Source organism: Paramisgurnus dabryanus, chromosome 2 (genome assembly GCF_030506205.2).
Source record: "Paramisgurnus dabryanus chromosome 2, PD_genome_1.1, whole genome shotgun sequence".
In the NCBI taxonomy this organism is placed as follows: Eukaryota; Metazoa; Chordata; class Actinopteri; order Cypriniformes; family Cobitidae; genus Paramisgurnus; species Paramisgurnus dabryanus.
In genome coordinates, this window is record NC_133338.1 from 30578089 (window position 1) to 30588000 (window position 9912).

Below are 9912 nucleotides of genomic sequence, written 5' to 3' on the forward strand. Positions count from 1 at the left end.
GAGTGGAACCACTGTCCATTATTTAATCATGTTAAACCAAAGAGCTATTTTTGAGTGCGTTTCTCCACTCTTGTGGCATACTAAAAACCCAGAATAAAAAATAAAGACTGCAAAAGACTGCCTGAATTTTCTTGGAAAATGGGAGACACCTCGGTATTAAAATGATTTATAAATCCATAAAAATGTTATTATGTTATTATGACAAGATTTTTCATCAATGTTGTGATGTCATGATAAAACTAAAGCTAGCTAGACACAAAAGCTTTGACACACGAGAGAACACTCATTAAAATAAAATATGATTTTATAATGCTTTACACAAGCACTTTTAACAGTATGACAAAAATTCTGAGCATAAAAATTTATTTATTTTTACATAGAAACATTTTTCAGAGAAGGAATGGTCACATTTGGCTGTTGTTTTTCCAGAATTGAGGAGAAGTTTTATTGGACAAATAAGCAGTGTTGCAACTGCCCCATCTTGCAGTTGTCCCCGCTCTCCCCTATTCTTGCATGCATGAAGAGCTGTGCGAAATTCTCATCAATCTTCCTCCTTCTCTGTAACTTTAACACAACAGAAAAAGACATGTTCAGAAAAAACACTTGACTCATTCATTTAAATAGATAAACAAGGTACAGTCCATTTCACCTTTTTTGTAATGAGGTCTAATGTCTGTCCTCTCTCTTCTAGGCCATCAAGCGTGATCCCCCTTACCTATCAGACTCGGCTTACCACCAGAATGAGCTCATGACTGATGAGAGAAAATTCAAAAGACCCCTGTGAGTATTAAGCTTTCTATTCAGTGGTTCTCATTTGAGCTTCTCCTCCAATCTGCTGTCTGACAACCATGCCACTTTTTGCCAACGTTAACTGTAGTATGCAAAAACCAAAGACCACTGCATGTCTGCATTCTTTTCCTCTGTGGTCAGCGAGCAAGCAGTGCCAGATTGAAAGCATATTAAAATCCACTGCATAGATTGTTACCTGCATCTAGCGGTAATATTGTGAATTGCAACCAAAGACACAATCCACAGTTCACCGCCCTTTTCGAAATGCATAGTAAAACAACGGTAGCCACCACAGGACAAACATCTCCTCGTCTGAGACAACATAACAGACGAAACACACTCTATAGAGCAGTTTGTCCATGTTGGACTATTGTAGAACTATGACAACGCAAATTGACCACTTCCATGTAAGGGGACCGGTGGTATATGTAGATAAAAATCAGACTGATCTCACGAAAAGTCGTGTTATAGTCATGTAAATTTTTATTTATTTATTCGTGTCCATGGCACGAAATTCAGCTTTTTTCATGCCTTAAGCACGAATGTCTTTTTCTTGTCACTCGCACAGATTTCTATAAATATTTTTTTAGTGTCCGTTGCACGACTATCTTTTTTGTTTTATTGTATGTTTTGTTTTCTCATTGTTTTTTCCTTTTTTTCTTACCATTTTCGCTTGGGGTTTGGGTTAGAATCACTTTGTTACATTTTTAGACATCCAAACCCAAACATCAACTCCAGGCGAGAATAGTTTTAAAAGCAGAAGAAAATGAGAAAACAATACATAAAATGACACGAAAAAGAAAGTCATGCCATGGGCACAAAAAACTATTTACAGGAAATTTGTGCGGGTGACACGATAAAGATATTTGTGGTCAAGGCACAAAAAAGCTAAATTTCATACCATGGACACAAATAAATTATGACTTTCCATGAGATCATGTTGATAAAAATTGTTCATTCTAAGGTAATTAAAACATAACCGTTCCTTGTAAGGTCTTTATACTTCACTGATAATATTGTTATGTATATTATATTGCATTTCTGTCAAGAGATCCTACCAAAAGTTACAAAATGCACCTTTACATATGAAAATGTGAAAAGATGCTACAGTCTTCTGACAGAAAATGCTAAAAAGTGTTCAGATATCTTTTCCGTATAATTGATGATAATATAGAATTGACAATTAAAATGGATGAAAATATCTTTAGTCATACGGTACTTTGAATTAAACTGTACACCGGAAAAACAACCTGAATAAATAAGTCATTTAAACTTTTTTGACTAGTTATAAGCTGCTATAAGTTATAAAAAATCAAGTTGACATAACTTAAGCCACAACTTCAACTTTTTTTTATTTATACTAACTCCTCGATAAAGTAAGTTGAAATGACTTGTTAATTTAAGTTGTTTAAACTTTAGTGCAACAAGTGCACCTGCGGTCCTGCAAAGAACTTAATTACCGTTTGTAAAGATAAACAAATGTATCTTACACAATGATCATTAAAAGTATGAATACACAACTAGTACACTCTTAGAAGGGATTTACACATCTTTGTGCATTGAGCTTTTGACACATTATGTGTAATTTTGTGTTAAAATATAACATAAGGTGTGGTAAAAGTAACACAAAATGTGTCATTTCAATAATAACATAGTGAAGGGTGGATTCTGGGACCACACATTTAGTGTGTTTTCCCAGAATCAACACTAATGTGTTGTTTTTAACACATTCGTTATAAGTGTAGAGTATTACGTCTCTAGCATTAACACTTTATAAAGTGTTACACTTTATACTCCAACAGGTTCAGAAAAGATGTGGAGAGCTGCCTAAAAAGCCACGAGGACACTTCATCCAGGCTTTGAGGCTGTGAACCCTTCAAAATACCATAAACACCTACCAGGCAAACCACGGGCCACCGGAGATGAAGGAAAGAGCTGTGTCCACAGCAACACTTCTCATGACAGAGTTTTTCCTGCATAGAGGTTTTGGATGCCAAATTTCGTGCCATCTCCGGCTCTCGACAGGTTTCTGTGTCATGTGTCTTCACAGAAAACACGAACAATCATTGCACTCTGTGGATTGTCATTTATAAGTGCAGTTGCAGCCTTACTGGTGTACTCTGGTGGCACCGTTTCGTTATCAGCATATCGAGGCGCTGACTTAACTTTACAAGAAGAGTTTCCTCCTAAGAGCTGTATTAGCTATATTTCGTGTATGTTGCGCCCACTAATGACTTGAAATTAATTATTCTTTTAAAACAATTCATTTTATCAGTCACCAAGCGAATCGATCAGAGCGTCACAGTGTGTCAGTCAGAGATCAGTAAGTGAAACGCATAACAGAGGATGTGAAAGAACTTCTCTTCACCTTTAATAAGCAAATTATTAACGTATTAATTATAAGTTAATGGTTAGTTAATAAAAAAGACGCGCACTTATAAAAGTTATACAGTAGCTGATAGTTTAACTCAATTTAGGTATAGTAGACTAAAATAGTTAAAAGAAGAAGGGAAATATTAGTCTTTGGTGATAGCTTATGTACACTGTCATCGGTCACTCTTGCTGTCATACTTTCCTCCACTCTTTTTTACTACCTTTATTGCAAAAAAAGTTCTGTTTATATCCTAATCCTTTGCTTGATCTAATAATTATTATAGTGTTATTTTTAATAAATAATGTTAAATAAAAATGCTTACATTTCATTTTGAACTTTGCTGTTTGTAAACTGTAAATTAACATATAAGCTGCTATGTTGTATTTTATTCATTTAATGTTTTATAAAATAAAAAGTTACTAATTGTCATTTTCTTAAATCAACGAATTATTAAACAATAAATATGTCCCCTTTAAAGTGTGTTTGAGCCACGGTACACATGTATGTGTGTGCATCAGGATAGCACCACCTCCACCTCATTTTCAGCAAGGAAAAACCCTGTCATGGATGCTGTAACTTCAGAACCTGAAAAATATATAAACAAATAAGGATAGTATTAAGTTCTATGAATAGTGCTTATATTTGAAAGACAGGTGGAACTATATAAATAAACAAAATCTGTACTGCATCTATGCATGACATTGCACTATAAGGCTTCAGTCACACCAAAAGCGCTTTAAACGCTTGCAAACGCAAGGCGCGACGCACTGCCTTTTTTAAAAAAAGAGCAGTGCGACGCGGCTTTTCATATTGCTAAGCAACCACCGAGTCAGCTGTCTTGTCAATCAAATATTGAAGCGTGAGCGCTCTTTTGCTGTTAACTGTCATATCAGCAGAAACTTTAAAAAGAGGACGCTTGCTCTGACCTTGTTTGAGGATGAGAGGTGCACAAACACGCAGGAGAGAGTGAGCGAGTGGAGTCCGGTTCTTCAAAGCAACTGTAAACTTCCCTCATCACAACGTAAGGCCCGCCTCTCCCCTCATTCGATTGGACAATGGAAAGACACGAATGACGTCGGGCGCTTCTCCGCTCTCAGCGCTCCTTCAAAAACGCGTGCGCGGCAGGCGGCAAAAAACCGCAAGGCGCTCGGCGCGCATAAACAGCGCGCAAACGCGCCCTGCCCATAGAATATCATTCAAAAAAGGCGCCTGCAACTGCCATAAACGCTATTGGTGTGACTGGCCCCTAAGAATGTTAGCACACTGGAAGTTTAAAATGTAAGAATAGCCTAACCTAACTGTGTTCACTGACTAATGTATGGATACCACAGCAGAAGCATCATTGTGAAGTGCATTCCATGAGTGTGACAGCAGTGTATTTTCTTTCAATTATATTGTGCATAGCTAGAGTATATTTAACACCACATACATTCAATAAGACAAACTAAGAACTTGATGTCTCGACATACCTGTACACTTTCTGTTACTTAGTGGTGTTTTAGATAGTTGCGTGGCCACAGTCCTTTTCCCCACAAAATTATCTGTTTGACATCCAACTTCTCTGGTGACTTTCTGCATGTCACACGGGCACTCTTCTGTCTCTCTTTTGATTGGAAGGGACTGCTTTGTGAATAGACTATAGTTGAAATTGCGTGTCTATAACTACTTGAGTCAAGCAAACTGATGCATATAAACAAAAGAATTACGTTATAGTGTTGCAAAATACATTAGAACATTAGCAAACAAGACAACTTACAGTCACTGGCAGACACGCACTGCCTATGTTAGAACCAGATGTCGACGGCAGGATGGGAGGATGAAGTTCGGGGCGATAGATTGTCGGTTCGGCCCCTTTTACCAATAACAGTGGATTATCAGTGAAACCCATTTGTCTCCGACGAAAGTTTGTAAAACTATCCAGTGTAAAATGATCACTGCATAGGCGGGTGTTGGTGGTGATCGTCAGCTCTCCATCAAGATGGCTCTTCACAAACTTAATCCACCTTTTCTTTATGTCGTGGTTTTTAGGAAATTTAAATAAGGAGACCGAACTGGTTTTATCACAACCAGGTAATATGCATTTACGTGACGAAGGCATAGCTAGCTAGCAAACTGTTTGCTATTGTAGCTAACGGAAATGACCATAGATATGTATATAAAGGCTAGATGGCTCGTCCGCGCTGATGGCCAATTGAGTGGAACGTCCGCATTTTGGCGGCCATCTTAGGACAGGGCGCTCGCTCACTCGTAGCATTGAGTTTTAATGATGCAGGTACTTTTAAATGACCATAACTTGCTTAATTTTTTACCGATTTTCAAACGGATTGGTTTGTTATAAACGTCAAAGATGTACCTATGACACTGAATACGTATACTAAAAATAAATAAAAAATTCATGAAACATGTTAAAGCATCCAGAATTATAGCCACGTTAATAACGTTTGTAAAAAACCAAACCGTTTGTAAATCCGTCAAGAATTCAGCAAGTTACGAGCATTTTAGTTGGCGTATGTCACTCACCTTCCGTCCACAGCAGCAGGGAGCAGCACTATGGCAGCCCTGACCTATGGCCGCCAAGTGACGACACAGCTGACTCCGCCTTGAGCCATCTAGCCTTTATATACATATCTATGGAAATGACATCACCTTGCGTGTTATGGGCGGGGCCATGCTCGGTGGCTTAAGTGCGTCATCAAACCACCGTTTGAGCACCGCCCAAATAATCCTGAACACAGAAATGTGGAAATGCTGAAACACGTTACAAGAACTAAAGTATGCTGCTGAATTTTGCAGTTACACCGTGCCGACAGGATGGTATATTCGGTAAGACAAACGCAATAATCATCATAATTATGTCTTTAACTTAAGACACGTTTATCAACACTATCAAATGAACAGTAGAAAATAACACGGGTTTAAAGAGTCAGTCTGAATAAAATATGCCACATTTGCAAACACGTACTGGCCATGAAGAATTATTTCATGCAATTTAGGAGTTAATCTTTATCAACGTACATGCTAAAAACATTCATAAAAGGACTTAACAAAGGTACATTTTAAGGTTCTTGTATAATATTGCTTATTAAATGCATGAAATTTACATATATAAACCACCCTAATCAACAATAAAATATTAACAAATTGTGATCTAACTAGGGGAGTATTTTAAGAATCTATCAAAACAGACAGACAGACAGACAGAGTGTTTACTCAAAGTGTAAAACGGCAAAAAGGTTCAGACAAAATACATTAGATTGCATTTGTTGACTCTTAAAGGGACACTCCACTTTATATGCTTCTTTTATGTTCAGGCGCTTTGTAATATCATTGTGCCAGCTGCAGCCATGTATAGTTCCTAGCCATATCTGCCTAGAAAATCGCAACTTTTAATTTTCCGTTGGTCTTAGTACACGAAGTAACTACAAAGAGTCAAGTTTTAAATAGGAAAAATATCAAAACTCTTTGGTTATTTTTTTTGCGCAATGCTAATGGTAGTGATGGGAGAAACAAAGCTTTTCGAAGCTTCGAATCAATTGAACCAATTGCTTCGAAAATTTATTCAGTTTTTCGAAGCAGTTTGAAACCCACACACGCTGGCGACCCCTGCTGGTCAAAATATGATTAAAACTAACTACCCTTTTAATTATGCAAATTTTTGTCATTAAATCTGTCTATAAACAAAAAGCAAAATGGCAGTGTTATTAGTCAGAAGGATAAATGTTTTATGAACTTGCATAATAAAACTGACCATAAAACTTCACCTAAACATATTAGACACTGGTCATGTGATCAACTCCCCCTAGTGGTGAACCATCGGATTTTCAAAACGTTTCGAAACAGTTATGACGTAATGAAGCCTCGTTTGCTATAATCATGTGACTTGGGCCAGTTTGAAACACGCTCCGAACCACTGATTCGAAACAAAAGATTCGTAAATATTTCGAAGCCTCATGAAGCAGTGCTTCGAAAACGACCATCACTAGCTAATGGTCTAATCAGATTCAATTAATTATGCTAAGCTATGCTAAAAATTTTACCGCCAGACCCAGAGATCAGCTAAATTGATTCCAAAACGGTAAAAATCAAATGTGTAACTCTATGGGAGCTTGAAAATGAGCATATTTTCAAAAAAAAGTGTAGTGTCCCTTTAACACCCCACCCTGGATCTTACTAATTTTCAAACCCTGGCTACGGCCATGATCACAGCTGGCAATAAATGGCAAAAGACAAACCTTTTCTGTGAGCATTTGATTAAAGCACAACCATGAATTAATTCACTTCCTACAAATATATTTTTTATTTCTTTACTTTTCTCAATTTTTACTTCTACTCTTGGTTCCAGACTCTATATTACTATGGCCTGGATTCACAGCTAAATCCAAGACTAGACCTTAGTTTAATTAAGATGTTTAAGCATCCTTTATGAACTAGCCTTAGAAAAAGACATTACTGGTGTGTATCTTGACACAAATCAATGACACTGGCAAAGATCTGTCAGTGTTATTTTTAGTTTATGCTCAAACATGTGTTTTAGTCTAGCCTTAAGCCTTGTGACGGTAAAGGTAAGCAAAGTTGTGATTGAAGGGATAGTTCACTGTAATGAATGAGAATGCATTCTTTCATCCCACCACAAGGTGACTCCCTCTCCCCAACTGGACTATGGACACACACTCTCTTTCTTCACTCACTTACTGTATGTAATATATTTAAACCGTAGCTGTGTCCCATTTCGACCTCCGAAAGCTGCATTCAAAGACAGATTGCGTCACTGTAGCATGACTGTATGCTAGTAAGGCCATCGTTATTCGAAGGATGCTTAAAATGCAGCCTCAGAATGTGTCTTTCTTTCTGCAGGCTGCGAAAGATAGAACAAATATTTTTATCACAACGTCATTTACGTGATGAAGGCATAGCTAGCTATCAGACTGAATGCTATTGTAGCTAACAGAAGTGACATCAACTTAGGCGTGTTAGTGGCCGGGCCATGCTCGGTGGTGTCATCAAACCACCAATTCAAAGGATACTTAAAATGCAGCCTCAGAATGCGTCCTTCTTTATCCGTGCTGTGAAGGATAGAACAAATGGATCCATTACAGCCTAGGCTATCCCGAGAGTCATTGCGCGTCTGTAACAACTGTATATAACGGCTTAATTAGGGTTGGAGCTAAACTTGGCAGGACAGTGGGCCTCCAGGACCAGCAAATGTAATTGCATTTATTGGTATTGCAGTTGCATCTATTTCATTAGCACTCAAATATGCAAACCCTGACGTTTGTGGTAGACTGGACTGTGGGTCTGGGGAAGTGTCAAACTTACAAGCCCTTTTCAGGGTTTTCCTAGGTGCATCTCAAACGATCCTATTCGGAACTTTTCAAATTAAAAGCTTTCAATTCATCCCAATATATCATTGCTGCAAAACTGTTATCATACTTTTATTTTGAAGGTAAAATCACTAAAGACTAAGTGATTGCTCTTGCAGTGATCGCTGAAAGAATAAACAGGCAGAGGGCATCGAAGTACCGCGAGAATGATTCCAGAAATCATACGGAGGAGTCAAATCATTCTCGCAGTACTCTGATATCCCCCACCTGTTGGTTCTTGTAGCGCCGCGTGAAGTCGAACACAGCCTTTATGAGTAAATGGTTGTTGTCATGACAGATCTATTTCAGAACATGTCGCTATAAAAGTAATCTGACTGCAGGCGCAGACCAGATATTATTGCTGACAAGACAGTTTTGGCCCGTGGGCCGCCTGTTGTTGACCCCTGGTATAGGGGGATATTTCGAACACAACCCATGCTTTTCCATGACAGGAATATTAAAATTATGTTATCAGTTAAAGTTTTTACTCGAATTATGCAAATATTATAAACACTGCAATTGGCAATTAGCAAAAAAATAATTAAAGAAGTACTTCCACTAGTGTGTCTCAGACCTTAGACTGGATGTGGCAATAGACAGATGGTACAAGCACTGCAAATCCCTTTCTGAATTGCATGAAACAAAGGCTCTCTTATAAGATCAAAAGTAATGGCAAGAAGGGGTAGCTTTGGGGAAAATGTTTGTCAGTGAAATAAACCCTGCATTCATTATTAATGTTAATTGGCTCTAAGGATCAGATCTCAGGGTGGAGGTTGTAATTTGAGAGCCACGTGGAGGGTATGCATATCCTTGACTGCGAAAGTACTAAACATGTTAAATCAGATCATGCTATAGAACATTAGCAATAAATATTTCTGAAATAATTTCATACCTTATCTGGCCCATTCTTTTTTATTTTACAATTATTATGACAATTTATCTTTATGTTATGGCTTTTGGGTGGATAGATAGGTTTTATCAGTGAATTGCTATAGATGCAGCATATAAAGATGCATTATAGGACCTTAAACTTTTGGACCAGTTGTAACCCTTTTTGTAGTTTACCTTGCCAGGGCCGGCTCATAGGGTTGTGGGGCCCTAGGCAAGATCATAAAGATGAGCCCCAATGGTAGCATTGTGATGGTAAATTGTAATTGTCGGGCTGACATCAAAGAAATGACCAGAAATGTTTGTATTTCAAAAGATGAGGTGAAAAAGGTCAAAGCTGTAATGCCGGGCAGAGGTTTTGGTTGGAACTGAAAATCAGCTTAACATCAAAACATAACATTGGCTTGACATCAACGGCAGACCTTTCTTTTTGGTTGAAAAAAAAAATCTGGTTGACGTCCGAAGCCAACGTTCGGCTGACGTCCGAAGCCAACGTCCGGC

General features: G+C 37.9%; 1 long non-coding RNA gene across 2 annotated transcripts; it reads right to left on the reverse strand.

Moving 5' to 3' along the window:
* Positions 1-240: 240 nt before the first annotated feature.
* Positions 241-5299, reverse strand: LOC135749225 (uncharacterized). 2 transcript variants are annotated; one of them, XR_010532320.2, is made up of 5 exons: positions 4920-5299; positions 4633-4786; positions 2688-3748; positions 650-752; positions 241-564 (listed from the first exon to the last, which is right to left on the reverse strand). It is a non-coding gene; the product is annotated as an uncharacterized lncRNA (long non-coding RNA). The 2 variants fall into 2 exon arrangements; XR_010532319.2 differs by having other exon boundaries at positions 242-564; positions 4633-4783.
* Positions 5300-9912: the final 4613 nt, after the last annotated feature.